This window comes from Pinus tabuliformis, chromosome 3_2 (genome assembly GCF_031772625.1).
Source record: "Pinus tabuliformis cultivar Carrire ecotype Pingquan chromosome 3_2, CPIR1, whole genome shotgun sequence".
Classification (NCBI taxonomy): domain Eukaryota; kingdom Viridiplantae; phylum Streptophyta; class Pinopsida; order Pinales; family Pinaceae; genus Pinus; species Pinus tabuliformis.
This window is the reverse complement of record NC_142302.1, coordinates 962,797,919-962,815,896: the sequence shown is the minus strand read 5'-3', so window position 1 is coordinate 962,815,896 and position 17,978 is coordinate 962,797,919.

The window sequence follows — 17,978 nt, the reverse complement described above, 5'->3', positions numbered from 1 at the left end:
ATGTAAAAATGTCAATCATGAAATATGAACACCTGTTGCAATAGGAGGCTAACAGTGGCTCCACTTGGGGATGGCTTTTCCTTGTGGAAAGCCAAGAACAGTAGGTCAGACTGCCTTGATCTTCTATTGTTGTTGTGGACTAGAAACACTTCTTTGTGCTGACTGTTAGATAATTGAAACTTTGGAATAAGAACAACACTTTCCCTCAACTGAATTGCTTGTGAACTATGAAGCACTGCCTGCTTTTTGCTGAAATTAATGCAATGACAGAGATCTGAAATGGCGGACCTGGTTTGGTTCTGTCTTCACAAACTTTGTTGTTGCTCCTCTAACAATCGGACTGTTGTACAAAAATAAAACAAAGCGCTGATATATACAAACATTTATGTACAAATATAATACAGCTGGGTTGTTTTCAACAAAAGGGATCATGATAATGCTTTAACATTCGGCCATTTACAGGGCCTTCTTCAGCTGTGCTGCCATCTGTAGATTTGAGAAAATATGTGTTATTTCCCTGCACAGCGCTGATAACAAATGGGCCTTTCCATAGAAAATCAAATTTTGCATGTTTGCCCTTGTCTTCTCTTCGTGAGTCCCACCTTAGAACTTTGTTGCCAACACAGAAATCCTCAGCCTTAGCTCTCTTATCAAACATCCTTTTGAGCTTCTCTTGCAAAATTTGAGCTTTGTCATATACTTGCTCTCTAGGTTGCTGAAGATGAATGGTCTGGTTGATTCTCCGTTGAATCTCATTTGGTTCAGCCTGAATCTCCTGTAACATTTTGATAGTAGGAATGCCCAAAGATGAAGGAAATCTGGCCTCCATGCCATATACTAGCTCATAAGGGCTCATCCCAATGGATCTCTTGGTTGAAAGTCTGTCTGCCCATAGGGCACTTGTGAGCCTTTTATGCCAGTTCTTTTTGTTTTCTTCTAGCACTTTCTTTATGATGTTGATGAGGCTTTTGTTGGATGATTCGGCCAAGCCATTACCTTGAGGGTAATAGGCTGTAGAGTGGCCCAAGGTAATGTGAAATTTATGGCAGAAATTGATCATCTTTTTGGATTTGAAGGTAGCGGCATTGTCAGTAATGATCTTCTTAGGGCAACCAAATCTAGAAAGGATATTGCACTCAAGAAATTGGATAATGGTGGAGTCATTGGCTTGCCTACATGGGATGGCTTCAATCCACTTGGTGAAATAGTCAGTGGCTGTTAGAATCCACTTGTGCTGGCCTGAAGAAGAAGGATGGATTTCTCCAATGAAGTCAAGACCCCATTGTTGAAAAGGCTTTTCGGTTGAGATGGGCTTAAGGGGCAAAGGAAATAGCTTTCTTTTTCCTTCAAAGATTTGGCATTTGTGACATGAAACAGCAAATTTCTTGACATCTGCAAATAGAGAGGGCCAATAGTAACCAGCCCTTAAAATCTTGTCAGCAGTGGACTTCCAATATAAATGCCCTCCACAGTCCCCTGCATGGAATTCTTTCATGATATTGTTAGTTTCATTCATAGTCAAGCAATTAAGCAATATGCCTTCATGATTTTTCCAAAATAATGCACCGTCTAAGACACAAAACTTTAAAGCTTTCATTTTCAAAAATCTTTTCTTGGTTCTGGGAAATCCTGGGGGAGCACACAGGCTTAACAATACAAAACAAATATCAGCATACCATGGGGATTGCAAAAAGGTTTCACTTATCTGTGGAGTCTCCAGCTCCTATTCATTGTTCAGTTGGTTAATGTCTAAGGCTTGAAAATTTGTTTCGGACATGAGTTTGGCTAAACCTTGTCCATTTATCAGCTTGGTTGGTTTTATTTCAATGTCATATTCAGGAATGCTGGCAATGCACTTGCCTCTTTTTCCTTCAAGTCCCTCATGAGTTAATATGTCTTTTACAACAGAGTTTGGGACATAGGCAATCACATGGGAGTATAAGATATAAACTCGGAAATCTTTTATTGCTTTAACAAGAGCATAAGCCTGTTTTTCCATGATTTGGTACTTCAATGGTGCATCTCTTAAGGCTCGGCTGAAAAATGCAATTGGCTTTTCATTTCCTTGATCATCCTTTTGCAAAAGGACAACAGCTATGGTGTGCTCAGATGCAAAAGAAAAAATGATAAAATCTTTGTCAAATTGTGGACTTGTGAGGACAGGCGTTTGAGTCAAGGCAGTTTTGATACTCTCAAAAGCTTGCTTGGTTTCAAGAGACCATTTTACCTTGGCATCCTTTTTTAACATGTTGCTTAACAGTCTTATCAGCTCGGCTAGATTTGGGATAAATCTCCTTAGGAAATTTATCTTTCCAAGGAATTCTTGCAACTACTTTATGTTTCTTGGGTATGGTATTTGGAGAATGGCTTGGATCCTTTCCAGATCAATTCTGATACCATCTTTTGAAATGATGTGGCCTAGTAATTTTCCTTCTTCAAGGCCAAACAAAGACTTCTTGGGGTTCAAGGAAATGCCATATTTCCTACATGTCATGAATATTTTCCTTAAGTGTTTGAGGTGCTCTTGATCAGATTTGGAGAAAGGGGTGAAGTCATCGAGGTAGACAACTAGGAAATCATGTATTTCCTTGGCAAATGCAATATCCATTGCCCTTTGAAAGGTGGCACCAACGTTCTTTAGTCCGAAAGGCATTTTAACATACTTAAATGTTCCCCACGGTGTGGTAAAGGCTGTCTTGTCTTGGTCATCCGGGTGAACAAGTATTTGATTGAAACCTGAAAATCCATCTAGCAAAGAGATTCTAGATGACCCCACTACTCTTTGTAGGATGTGATCCATCTTGGGCAATGGGTAGTGGTCTTTAAGGGAGACTTGGTTTAAATTTCTTAGGTCTACACACAGTCTGATCTCACCTGATTTTTTCCTTGTGGGAACAAGATTGGATACCCATTCAGAAAATCTGATGGGTGCTATGATACCTGCTTCAAACATTTTCTTTACTTCCTTCTCAATCAGGGGAAGAAGCATAGGGTTAATTCTTCTAAGTTTCTGCTTGAATGGTTTTTGATTTGGTTTTAAGGGAATGGTATGTTGAATCACTGAAGTGTCATAGGACTTCAAGTCCTCATAACTCCATGCAAATACATCTTGAAACTCTTTGAATAGATCGACATAGTTTGGTTTTTGATTAGGTGGCCGATTTTTGGACAATTTAATCATTTTGGGCTTCTTTGCTGTCCCTATGTTGTGTTCTTCTATGGCAGCGTTTAAAGGCTCCATTTTAGGCTTTTTAGGGACATCATTGGCATCAAACATATCTTCTAGCAGAGTGAGGCCAACAGGGAGAAAGTTATCCTTCAGATCAATGATGTCGGCCTCTGTTTTAGCTCTTCTATGTTTGTTTTGTCGAAAATAGTTGGGTGAAGGATTTGTTTTGCTATTGCAGCTGTTACAGCCTGTTGATTTTCATTTGTTTACTGTTGGGTATCGTTCGTGGCATCCATGTCAATGTTTATATTTGAAAACTCACGCTCAAGAGTGAGGAAATTGTTAATCTGGGCATAATTCTCGAACACTTGCCATTCTTTAACATTATTTGGGACAACAGGCCTGTGTTTTATCTCAGCAGTGAAATGGTGATTTGGCTCAAAGGGAAGCTTGCATGTACTAGCGAAAGTGGCTAGGCTGTGTGCATGAATGTTATGATTTCTTGAAATCTTGGCAAGCTTGGATTCAGTGAATGCATTGAGTATATTAGTGGCAACAGTCCTATAGGCCCTCATTCTATTGTCATTAGTAACAAATTTACCTTTCATTTGTTGTATGATTAAATCGGAGTCACCTAGAATGGACACTTTTGTAGCCCCTAGAACTTTGAGCAGTTTGAGGCCTAAAAGGAGAGCCTCATACTCTGCCATGTTGTTGGTGCATCTGAAGTTTAGTCTATAGGCATGGCCTTCTGCATGATTGTTATGTGTATTGTGAATCCATATCCCTGCCCCTGCTCCTAACTTGTTAACAGAACCATCAAACTCTAAATACCATGTGATTTCTTGCTTGTGGTTTGTGTTAAGAGTTTCAGTCATTTTAGGATTGGGCAGATTTGAATTTTCTATTTGGGGAGGTTTTTCTTGTATGCTGGTTGCATTGGTTGTTTTGACAGTTTCATGGGTATGGGTGACCGATTCCTCATTTATGCATGTTTCTTGTTCTAAAGCCAAAGGCTTCTCATTAGTTGGGTAACAGCTATCATCATTGAACAGAATGAAAGAATCCATATCAGAATGGATTGAGTAGATAGGGAAGTTTTGGGGCTTTTCCTCACTACTTACTACATATTTCATCAGTGTTTCCCTGTACAGTCTCTTTGGTTGCCCAAAGACAGATATAGTGGCATAAGAGAGGTCTAATTGGAGAGATCCTTGGAGTTTTGCTCCCCATGATCTTGATAGGAGCATGCCATACTTTGTTGGAATGTCAGCAACCACTACGTCCATTAGGATTGTCTTGTTGGGAAATTGGACTAAAGACACACAAAGGTCTTTGATTAAGCCTAAACACTTGACCTGACTTGAGTCAAAGGAGAATAGATCTTTGTAGGGTCTTGTTATATCAAGGTTTAGCTTTTCCATTACAGCTTTGGGCATAAGGTTGTGTGAGGCACCTGAGTCAAACATAGCATTATGCAAGATTTTGTCATGTATGTGCAGACTGACATAAAAGGGTAGAACAGATCCATATGTTGATTTTCCATTAACTTCTGGACCGAACAGCAGCTCAGGGGTATCATCTAAAACATTTACATTGTCTTTGACCTCTGGCATTTGAAGTGATTTTTGAATTTGCTGCCTATAAACATCATGCTTGGCAAGTTCTGAGAGGGGGATGGATATCTTAAGTTTTCCAATCTCTGCTTCTAAGTTAAATGGTTTCTCCAGTGGAATCTTTGCGTTAGCAGTAGCAGATTTCTCCTTTTCAAGTGTATTTTCTGTGTTTTCCTTTTGATTATCAGCGTTATGGTGAATGATAGTTTGTGGTATTTCTGTTTTGGGAAGGTTTTTAGGAGTGCTGTTCAAATTTTCTTCTGAGGAAGAAGGTGGCAGAGGCTGATCAATAGAAGGCTGCATGTCTGTTATGTCCTCTACAGTCACTTGATGCGGGTTTGGGACAGTTATATCAGCTGGTTCTGTTATAATAGCCTTGCCTTTAATCTTGTTGGGCTGTTTACTCTCTTTTGGTTTGCTAGGTACAGGGATATCAATGGTTCTAGTTCTCAGCTTATATTGTTTGTGGACCTCATATACAGCAGAATCATAGCCTTGTTTAAAATCAAAAGACTCTCCAGACTTAGTCTGAAATTGATTTATCTCATGGTCATCTTGGTCTTCTTGAGTTAGAAAAATTTGTTGCTCACCCTTCAAATCTATCAAGTTCATGTGAGTCTCCTCTGTTGGCTCACTAGATGTGGATGCTTCTGTGTAGTTTTCTTGGAAAGGAGGCCTAATATCATGGTCGGGACTAGCCCTTCCAACATTTGGGTTTTGATTCTTTCTGAAATTTGGGTTCCTTATGGTATTTGGCTGTTGTCCTTCCCATGATGATTTCCTCTCAACACTCTCTACTCTGTCTCCCAGCCTATGCATGCCATTGATAATAGCATCTAGCTTTTGTTCTAAGGCTGAGGGTTCTTCCTTGAAGGTGGTTCTTCTCTCAGTTCTAGCTCTGTTTCTTTTGGCAATTAAATTTGCCTCCACAGTGACAGCCACATTTTGCATTTCAGCAAGGCTGTTAGGGGCTCTTTCCTTTAACTGGTAGGCCATATCTGGGTCGAATCCATCAGGGAATTTATACAAGGCTAGGTCAGGTGGAGGTCTTAAGTTCTGTGGTATTGCATTATAGACATTATTGAATCTTGCACAATAGTCCAAAACAGTCTCTTGAGGGCCTCTTTTAATTGTATCATATTCAGCTAGTATGTGCAAGGGGTATTTCTTTTTCTCCCATCTATTGATAAATGACTGGTATAAGGCTTCTGGGTCTGCTATGGAATTGGCTGGGAGCACTCTAAACCAAGTCCCGACGTCGCCTGTCAAACTTTGGACAAAAATATTCATTCTCACACTATCATCGTCAATATCATAGCTTTCAAAGTAATCCTGCATCTTCTTTGTATGCTGAAGGGCTGTGTAGGCACTTGTGCCATCAAAATAAGTTATCTTAGTCTGGTAATCCTGAGGCATAGCCCCGGGATTAGCAGGCAGCTGTAAAGGTGCATATTTGTTAGCCATATTCACAGGGATGAGTGGAACAGCAGGGATAAATGGAACAGCTAGAACAACTAGGTTAATAGGAGTAGTAGTGGTGGTATGTACAGTGAATGGAGGTGTGGAAATGGTGCTTGGAGAGGTGGATAATGAATAAGGGGAAGTAGGGGTTGAACGAAACAAAACTTTAACAGGGGTTGGAAAACAACTTGGCTGCACTATTTGAGGACTAGAACCAGTAAAGTCTTCTTGTTTTTGTTTGCTAAGGTTTCTAGGGATTAAATTGGGATTTTCAAAAGTAGCTGGGGGATTTGGGTCTGGATTTGATCTTGTATAACGTGAATTCTTCTTGGGAGCCAACTTCTAGCTTGTTTTTTGGGGATTTTTCTAAGAATATATGGGTTAGAAAGAAACTTTTAGAGGTCAGATTCTTCCTCAGTTATCTGATTTGTGAGATTATCTGAGGATGGTCCCCAGTGGAGTCACCATTATGTTAACACTCAGGTTGTCCCTTGGCTCCTTAAGGGATACAGCCGAGGTAACCACAAACCAATCTTTGGACTGTAGGTTCTAGCCCACCTGCAATCAGAGAGGGCTCTCTCTTAATGATTTAGGTTTGTTGATGATGATTTTAGGCTAGTTATTGGGTTCAAGGGGTTTTTTTTGTGTTTTGGTGGGAAGGAGGATATTTTCAAGTGGAGAGGCAATGCATAGTGTGGTAAGTTTCAAACCATTGGGCATGGAGTCATGGAGTAGGACTGCTGGTGCGTTTTCTTGGTCACAAGAGGAATGAGGAGCAAGGTAGCTGCTCATCAAACAATATTCAGGCTAAATGGAGATGGATTAAAGGCTAAGGAATGAGAGGCAACAAAGAATCTCTCAATCAAGTTAGCAGAGGGAAGATGAACGAGCCGTATCTAGGAGCAGCTAAGAATTCCTAGATAACAGTCATTCATATGTGAATTAGAGCAAATATGAGCCATAAGGAATCCATATTTATGCCTAAATCAAGAGGAAAACATTAAGAAGCCACAGAAACTGAGCATAGAGTGCAGCTAAGCAAATTCTAAACCAAACCTTTGTTCTGTGACTTGGGCATGTATGAAATTGAAATAACAGAGGTAAGAAACACTTATTGATTCATATAGCAGCACAAGAATTCCATCATTCACTCTTCAGTCATTAAACAAACATCAAACAGTCCAGTCTCCAAGCTTTCAGCAATCTTTGATTAGGTAAAACATATCAGTTACAGAGCGAGTCTGTCTTGGAGTGCATTAAACAACCAACTAACCAACCCCTTAAACAATGAATTAGTGTCATTTATATAGAGAAAGATATCAAAAATATCTATTACAGCTGACCTAAACAAGTCTGCGGGAAATAAGTTCTTTTAACCTAATATTTATCCTGAAATTAATGCAAGAAAATATCTTTGGAGCTGCGCTGGAGGCAGCCAAATCAAAATGAGTTAATATGGTGTCCTTGGTGGCTCGGTGCAGTGTTTCTGCAATAACTGTGCTTTGGGCTTTGATCCATCGATCTCATGTGGCTTTAAATGCTTTAATCACTGATTTGAGAGCCTTAAATGGCTTAGAGTTGTTTTGTTGACTTTGCTGGGGGGCTCTTTAATGTTCGTCTGCTTCGGGCCACTGAAATATCTTCACTGATACACTTTGCCGCATCTTGATACTCTTTGACATGAAATTGGGCTTTATCTCTCCTCTGATACTCAAAACTGTCAAATCGCTCCTTTTTTGCTCCTTCCCGGCAAACATAACTGTTGCAAACTACGATGGACTGAGGCTGGCTCTTAAGCTTTCCATTTTGACCAATTTTTCTTAGCGATGCGCGATTAGCGCTAGGCGCTAATCGCGCATCAAAAACTCTGTTTTTCGTTCCGGGCATCCTAAGCAGTGATTTTTTCCCTTCGAGCCTTTTCGGTGAAGACGTCAGCATGATGTCAGCGGTGGGACCCAGTATTGCGGGTGACGTGGCAGGGTGATGTGGCATGGTGACGTGGCACTTACGTCATGCAAGGGGGCGGTATCCGGTTTTATCGCACCATCTTTTGCGCCTAGGTGGTTTGGGAGGAGGGGGCTCGGCCACAGTCGAGAGGGTGACACGTGGCAGGAGTACGATGGAAAAACCACCCATCTCCCAGACGCTAACCATCGACAGCTCTGGAGGTGAGAAGACCCGCCCACCGTAGATCTTGGGCACAGGAAATCGGACGGATGGTGGAACAGACAAGACGGTGGAGGGTTAGGGACGGGGCCCGCTCTAATTTTATTTGTTTATTCATACAGCGGGGGGGGGCTAAACATTAGAAATGTGGGTTTACGGGTTACCTGTGCGGGCAACGTTTAATGTTAAATAAACGTTAAACATTAAAGCTTTAAAAGTGAATGTAGGAGGCGTATTTGCAAAGTCAAATGAACGAAGAGGTAGGGAATGGTTATTAATTTAACCAGGGGCTAAATTAATCCCAGGTTTAAGACGCAGAAGGGCTAATGCCAAGCCCCAAATGAACTCAGCATTTCCCGGACTTAGGAAATATGGCTATAGTTCTAAGGGGAGAGTTATTTAATATTTTTGGGGAGTTTTATATAGTTTTTGCATAATAGGGGATAAGGGAATGATTTAAGGAGTTAGATAATAGAGTTAGGAGTTAATATGAATTTATGAGGTGAAGTGTAGGGGAGGGGCTAAGTTTGTGAACTGAAACATAGACATAGGATTCAAGTAAATGGACTGCAGCAAAATGACTTTTACACAAGAAATGTGGCTTCTATTGACTAAAGAAAGTCAAAGCCTGACTTAGTATTTTTACAACAATGAAGTGATAACAGGACTGGTTGGGCAGATCCCAAGGTCCTCAAGGGGATGTTAGTGAGTGATTTGGGGAATAAGAAGAAAGGGGAGTTAGACATGCCTCGCTTGATCTGATCCAAATGAAAAACTGCCTCATAACTGTGATCTGAATAAATATAACACTTGAAAACATGAAATGGATCACATAGCTTGATCCTGCAACCACAAAACTACTTACCCGGCCTAGTTACCTAGCATTTTTTCTTCCTTTTGGTTTGGGTGCACTTGAACTAGCAAATCCGACTTTTCAACTTTTACTTTTTACTGTCCTCCTATCTACATCTACACTTATTTCATCCAGGGGCTCAGATTAAGCTGTTGAGCACCCTTGTTTCTCTACTTATCTACAATTTTGCCATGATTAAGCTGTTTGGAGAGATAATGATTCTCTATATTCTACAATAGGAAATTGAAACCCAGGGAGACCAAGATTAAGCTGTTTGGCCCTCCCTTTAACTGAAAATTTCTTCAAAAATGGAATAACTCATAAAAATTGGAATACAGTAGTGGCATTTAGACTAGCACACTTTCATGGCTTCTTCTTTGGCCTTTTCTGGAAATATGGAGCATTGCAGCATGCAAAGAATGACATATTTGGCATGTAAAAATGTCAATCATGAAATATGAACACCTGTTGCAATAGGAGGCTAACACTTTCATCCTCAGGTTATACAACCTTTTCCATAGGAACAATTTATTCACTAGAGACTTAGATTGGTACAAAGTCCCTAACTTGTCCCACAATGCCTTCGTCTTAGCTTCCCCTAATACATTTAGCAATACAGAATCTGAGACACATAATCGTATTGTTCTCTTTGCCTTCTGATCCAACTTATTCCATTCTTCAACGAACACTCCCGTTGGTTTAGTACCTGGATCTACCACGATCAACTGATTTTTATCCACCAACAGATCCTACATCTTGAGTTTCCACTCAAAACTCTAACCATTAAATTTCTCAATCTCTATCTTTCCACTGCTCACCATCTTCTTTCACCACCAGAATCGATCTTGCAGATCTCCCATTGAACACACGAGCGAAACCCCTCAGCAACAAAGGCATCCCCTTGAAGCCAAAACAACTCTGATACCAAATGTACGTTTTAACCCTGTACATAAATTACATGCATACGAATTCTAAAAAACACAGAAAATAAACAATGCAAGATCATAACACATAAAACACATATACAGAGAGATTTTCCCCTGGATCCCAAAACTAGGACTACCAGCTTGATTTTTCATTATTTTCCTTTCAATGTTATAATACATATTTATACATGCCAAAGCATCCAATACCATGGACTGAAAACTATCGCATCCGATACCATGGACCGAAAACTATCACGTCCAAAACCATGTGCGAAAATCATGCACGAAACCATAGGTGAGTCCGCCCAACCTAACATAGGGTTCAAAACCAAAATTTTCCATGACCTCCCCCCCTCTAACCACTGGTTAACTATGTGGGCTAGTCATGGAAGGAATATAACACAACCTAACAGAGTTTGCTAGTAGTGTTGCCTTCCCTACAACATCAAATCCTTGACAGACGAGGTATTGTGTGATGTTGCACCTCTCGATGTTTGTGATGTATTATTAGGCCAACTATACTTATCGAGGTGACATGCTATGTATGAGTTAAGGCCTCGTGCTATCATTACTTCTTTGTGTAATTCATTATAATTGATACCCGAGGTAGCCCCACCTATCGCCACCTCTTTGATCATTACTAAGAAAGGCAGCAAGCTCATCTCCCAGACTAGGAAATTCATTTTCTATCTGGTTCGCTCCCAAAGTAAGGGGAAGATCGTCACCACATCCATGACCTTTGTGAAGGGTTCCTCCACGCAACAATAGAAGCAAAGGTATAAGGTCATGATAGAATAGAGGAACAACTTGTCCTCAGCCATAGAATACCACACAAGTTTCAAGTGGGCAACAAAGTTTGGTTACATCTGTAGAAAGAGTGCCTTACAAGAGCCCATAAGAAGCTCAGACCACTTCAACATGGTCCTTATAGCATTACCAAGGTCATGGCAAACAATGCTTTAGAGCACAACATTCCTCCATTCCTTCGCTTGCACTAAGTGTTCAATGTGGAATGCCCTTGACCATGCTTCCCACCATTACTGGACACATCAGTGATTGTAGAACATCTCACAAGGGACCAAGTTCAACAGATGGAGGATCTCAATGCAATGGGGACCATTACTTCCTATGGGGGGAGGAATGATCCAGATGGATGTTGGTGGCCACCCACCTATCCCACTTGGACCACCACAATTGTCTCTTTAAGTTTTTCATTTTGCTTAATTATAACACAATTTACTATTTTTAGCAACTTTTCGAGTCTTGAACTTCCGAAGTCGTTTTGAGGCCCTAAATGATGTTATTTGGGAAATTTGGGAGCAACATGGGTCCATAGACCTATTTTTCTCTTCCAAAAGTTATAGTCCTTGGATAAATCTTTCTAACGAGCTATTGTGCACGTCTAACAGAGATCTTATTCCAAAGTTACAACCCTGGGAAGTTGATGTACCAATTTACCCGAAATAGAGCCCACAGTTTGGAATTTCATCTCGTAGGTTTAGGTTTTATGATGTTTAGGGTTCTCCACTATTTCTCAACAATAAATAGGCCTTTGAGCCTCATTCTGACACAGTTCAGAGGCATGTAGCCGCCACATCCATTCTTAGAGATAAGTTACCATTGCCCTAGTTGGTTTATTTCCATTTCTGTATGTAAGCATATTTCAGTATTTTACATTAACGAAATGAAGTATTATTTCCGCTGCATATCTGTATTTATGGTTATCTCTGTAATTTTTTGCATTCCTATTTAAATCCAGATCAATGGTATCAGAGCGGTCTGCTTTTTCTTTGCTTTTCTTTGCATGTCCTCAACGAGGTCAGGATAAAAGGAGTTAGGGCTTGAACTGGTCGAACCTTTGCAAGACTAGCCTTGCAAATCCCGACGACCTCCCATGGTATATGAAAAAAAATATGAGGGGACAGGAGATCCTATCAAAATCTTGCTCAAAGAAGCCCTTGAGCGACAAAGGAACATGATGATGGATAACTTTGCCCAAATCCTTCAACAGATACCCACAAGCGATGCATCAGCATCCAGCAACTACTCTAGAAATGCCATACCCTTTAAGGTACAAGTTAATTTTGAAATCCCCATCTTCAAGGGTCAAATAGAAATAGATGTCGTAGATAAATGGTTAAATCTGCTAGAAGCGCATTTTTCTGTTCATGATTTTTCTAGTCGGGAAAAGATTATTTTCGCTCTTCTCAAAGTAGCCCCCCACATCAAGGACTAGTGGGAAACCTACTGCGAGTGGAAGGATGAAAGTAGGGCCCAATATTTCTAGCTACACCCACTTGGAATTCATTTTTGGATGCCATGAAGGAGCAGTACTACCATGTCAAAATCTGTGAGGAAAAATACATTAAGTGGACCACACCGCGGCAGGGAAGGGACCAAGATGTGCCAAAGTCAACAAACATTTTTCATACCCTTCGCATGTAGTTGGGTATAGGGAACTCTGAGTTGCATTTGGTACTCAAGTACCGTGGTTTCTTACATAGGTACATCTAGGAAGAGATGGACTTCCTGAACATTTCGTCACTCAGCACGCTGTACCGATATGCTATCAAAATCGAGCAGAAGTTCAAAAGGAAGAAGCAAGACCTTGGATCTATTAATTCAAAGACCAAAGGACAAATCCAAGGTAGGGTAACCCAAGACAACCCATAAAAGCTGCAAGACAATAACAACACCACAAAGTCGAAGAAGGACACAAGAAAGTGGTGTGAGTTCCATAAGATCCTGTTACCGGGAAATCTAGTGTCTATGCAGAACTGCTAGTCCCATTAAGGGTGGTAGCTACCTTAGAAACAAACAAAGTAAAGCTACTTTCATATTCCTTTATGGTAAATAGATAAGAGGGGAACGAAGACACCAACCTCAATCTTGCGCTTGGTTCCTCACTTGATTCCTCTCCCTTATGATAGATCTTCGCCACTCGCTTCCTCGTCAACCCAGCTTCAAAGAGCACCTATGGAATCAAAGTAGCACAATACTATCCAAGAACAGAGATCTACTAACATAAACAATATAGGACCAGATGTATATTGACCACACACAAACATATATCATAAAACATGTAAGAATGTGGAGGAAAACTTGAATAGCTTTATTAATATCAAGAAAGAGCATAGAGGATTACAACCAATTGTTCTGACCCAACATCATCCTCTCAGCAGGAAGCCCTTCTTCACCTCATGAAAAGCTTAGATCACCCAACACTATGATGTTGCAACAAGAAACCAACATCATTTCCTCACAAGATACAAAATTCCAGCCTCTGGATCTCTGGGATGAGGGATCCATATATAGATGTTTGTAAGGGGGGTGAGTCAGCTTCTGGGGTTTGATTAGTGTCCTCTCTCTGATAGTTCTTGATTCCACTTGGAGAATGATGATCTCTTACTCATCCCTGGGTGAATTCAGGGAGGCAAGTGTCACAGGAAAAGTTTCTAGAAGATTCCATGATTTTCCACCTTGCACACTGCCTCTGCCATTTGTCCATTCTCGCCCATCGCACCCGATAGAAGGGCTTTTCAGTATGCATCACACCCTCTATGTGCATTTAGGTGGGATGCAGTGCACTTTGTCCATGGAGCAGGTGAGATGGTCCAGTTTTAACCAGTTCTGAGTAGTTTTTCATGGATAACTTCTAGGAGATGATGTGATCAACTGACCTTGTTCTTTTAGGGGTTGGAACAACACTTTTAGGGACTTAGGAGCCCTTGGTTTATGGACACTTATGATTGGGGTTACGGTGCCCAAAAATGTCTATAGCAGTTACCCCCTAAAGCATGAGGTCGTTAATTAATTTTTTATGTCGGGTGAAGTGCTTTATCATGAGGATCCGAAGTTTTTCGAGCTGGAAGGTGACCTGTAATAAGATACAATACAATACATTATCTTCATAATATTTTTCATTTCCTAGCTGACTCGGGCATTCCCATGCTCAGCTTTATAAATTCATTTTCCTGTACATTGGACAGACAATCATCTGAGTGCACACTGATGATCCCGGTAAAGCCATCATCCCTTAGGTTGGATGATTATATGTGCAGCAATGATGTACATTGGATGTCTTTATTTCCCTGAATGTATCTCATAGCCTGGATGGATGAAACTAGATCTAGGGTCTTCAATCTCATTCGATCTTCACTCGAAGTACAAGTCAATCCATGTGAGAGATGTTCTGGAGTCGAACATGGAAAGACATTGCCTGATTACCAGCCAATGATGTAAGCTGTTAACAGGCACGAGAGGAATCACCGATAATGATGATGACCCTCAAGGTACTGCAGTACAATTTGCATGGTGTGAAAAAGGGACTTGGCATCGAACACCATGCAAAATCTTTCGGTCGAAGGCCAGTGATGTAAACCTGTCGCCGGAAGTGAGAAACATGCCATTGAGGCATGGAAGCTTCAAAGTGCTGGAAGGGTTGTTCCTAAATAGACTTCTTGGATAATGATCTGATGTCGAAAAGAAGAAATCCATCACAGGAGGGCCTTAATGAATCCCACATCTATGACACGGAATGGAACAAATGATTTTAATGGAGGTGAAAACGATCTGAGGATACAAGGTTCAGGGTGGTGCTCATGAAAAGATCGAGTGTGAATGTATTGCAGCGGGTGAGACACAGGTGAATCCTATGAGCGACTTCTCTTGAACATACTGGCGACACTGACATGATGGATTGGTAGCGTTAACCCCAAATGTGGATGGTGTGATGGCCCAATGGTGGTGTGACCGGTGAACGGAACAACCCAACCCGACTCGGGTGCGGAGTGAGAGTGTCATGTTCAAGCACGACTTGCTACCAACAAAGTTTTTCAAGTTTTCTTCCCAATTTTCCCCAGTCATTGCTGACTAGTAACTCTTTGTTTTTGTCAAGCTTGAGGAGGATAACATATGCTTGTTCTATAATCTGCCCTTCAGGAAAACCCATCGCTATGTTTTAACGAGCCTAGTGATAGTGAAACTTGTTCTTGTCTGTAAGGACAAGTTTGTCGCTATTAGGTTTTAACAAGTTTAATGACAAAGATAACTTAGTCCTTTTCAATTTTAGAGAGTCTAAAAGGGACGTAAAGGAAACTCCAACAATCCCCTTTTCATCATATAATCCCTTAGGTCCGAAAAAGTATAAAACAATACGAAAGGGATGAATTTTCGGTAATTTTAACGAGCCAAACAAGACAAGCGCTCGATCTTTTTGTGTAATAATCCCTCGGGTCCAAAAAGATTAAAATCTAAAGGAGGGATAGCACTTCCGGTCACTTTAACGAGCTGGAGAGGCCAATTGCTCGGCAATCTTTTCATATTTTACGAGTTAGATGAAAAGATCTTAAAGGAGACTCGCTTTTTGAGGAACGAGTGATAATTTCGGATAGCAACTGATTCCAAGTAAGGTTTGGAATTTTCCAATCATGGTAGTGTCACAAGGATGGCTAACTCTATCACTTTTCGCAGCTGTTCCTCAAAAGTGTAAACAATCAAATGGAGGTGAATGATCGTCAAATATAGAGTGGAGGTGATGATGGGAACACGACCAAGGATTCAAAGGCTGACGATAAGGCATTCACGATGGTTATTTACTAGAAATTGGTTCATTTTTTAATAAGATTAAACTCTGGGGGAAACATTTTCTCATTGCTTATGTTTATTTTTTAACGAGCTTGACTTCCGCGTTAAAACTTCTTGATCCAGTCATATAATAAGGAAGTCTCATCTAAGATGCCATTTTTATGGAGCTTGCACCTTACAAAGCTTTTCTCCGGATCCTTTCTTTATGCAAGTTAGGAAACGACCAATCCTACGAGTTTAAAGGGTTAGAGGACCTATAAATTTAAAAAAATAACTGGTCGCTCTTCGCTTGCACGCCAAAAGGTTTGCATGCCCCCAGGTATAGCGAAAAATTTCCAGGTTACCAAAGATCGTTCTAACCGTACTGTAGACAAAACACTTCTTCGGCGATGTCTACCAAAATAAACAAAGGTGAGTGTCGTAGATGCCTCCACCCACATAACTTTGACGAGGGAATCTTATTCCAGTCTAATCTCATTTTCCTAAATGGACAGGTGTGTCAAACTAGTCATATATCCTCCACGGAAATTTACTCTATACCCAAGGTTTTCCTGTCAAAACAGACCAAGGTGCATGCCCCCTGGGTTTCAATCACGTCCTCCGAATCACTCGCGATCATCAGGTGGACGGACTACGAATTGATGAGACATTCCTTGCGTGAAAATACCATTCAGGGATAGTACTTGACTATTAGCTATGTGTGAGCCAGGAAACGACCGCTGGTCTACGAGCTTGACCACTCTGCCTTTGTGCGGAAAACACATTACTCTAAAGAGTGAGGAGATAATGGCTCCCATTCTATAAATATAGTCACATCCAAGGAGTAGATTATAATCCAAGGGTCTTTGGACTACCATTACGTTTATGTGAACGGTTTTCCTTCTCAACGTTATGAGTACATTGCGAAGGATCCCTAACTATCGACTGGTTCCTTTGTCGAAGCCTATCAGATTTCTCATTTCAGGCAGAAGCGATGGTGAACCAAGTGCTTCCCAAGCTATTGAGGAAAGGATACTCACAAATGCCCTTTCATCTATGATGGTACCGGCCATGACCATTTTGTATGCTTGTACAATGATTTGAAATGGTACACTAGCCGGTAAACGGGGTCTGCCTAGTAGATTCCAGTTGAAGGAAACAACTAGGTTGCTTGGAGGTGGGACTCATTAAGGCCCTCCTGTGACGGATCGCTTCTTGTCGACTCCAGAACATCTCTCACATGGATTGACTTGTACTTCGCGTGAATATCGAACGAGATTGAAGACACCGGATCTAGTTTCATCCATCCAGGCTGCAAGGTACATTCAGGGAAATAAAGACATCCAATGTACATCATTGCTGCATAGATAATCATCCAACCTAAGGGATAATGGCTCTACCAGGATCATCAGTCTGCACTCAGACGATTGTCTATCCTATGTACATGAAAATGAATTTATAAAGCTGAGCATGGGAATGCCCGACTCAACCAAGAAATGAAAAATATTATGAAGATAATGTATTGTATTGTATCTTATTACAGGTCACCTTCCAGCTTGAAAAACTTCGGATCCTCATGATAAATAATTTCACCCGACATCAAAAATTAATTAACAACCTCATGCTTTAGGGGGAAACTGTTATAGACATTTTTGGGCACTGCAACCCCAATCCTAACTGTCCATAAACCAAGGGCTCCTAAGTCCCTAAAAGTGTTGTTCCAACCCCTAAAAAAACAAGGTCAGCCGATCACATCATCTCCCAGAAGTTCTCCATGAAAAACCACTCAGAACTGGTCAAAACTGGACCATCTCACCTGCTCCATGGACAAAGTGCACTGCATCCCACCTAAATACACATAGAGGGTGCGATGCATACTGAAAAGCCCTTCTATGGGGTGCGATGGGCGAGAATGGACAAATGGCAGAGGCAGTGTGCGAGGTGGAAAATCATGGAATCTTCCAGAAACTTCTCCTGTGACACTTGCCTCCCTGAATTCGCCCAGGGATGAGTAAGAGATCATCATTCTCCAAGTGGAATCAAGAACTATCGGAGAGATGACACTAATTAAACCCCAGAAGCTGACTTCCCCCCCCTTGTAAATATCTATATATGGATCCCTCATCCCAGAGATCCAGAGGCTGGAATTTTTATCTTGTGAGGAAGTTTTGTTGGTTTCTTGTTGCAACATCATAGTGTTGGGTGATCTAAGGAGGTTATTA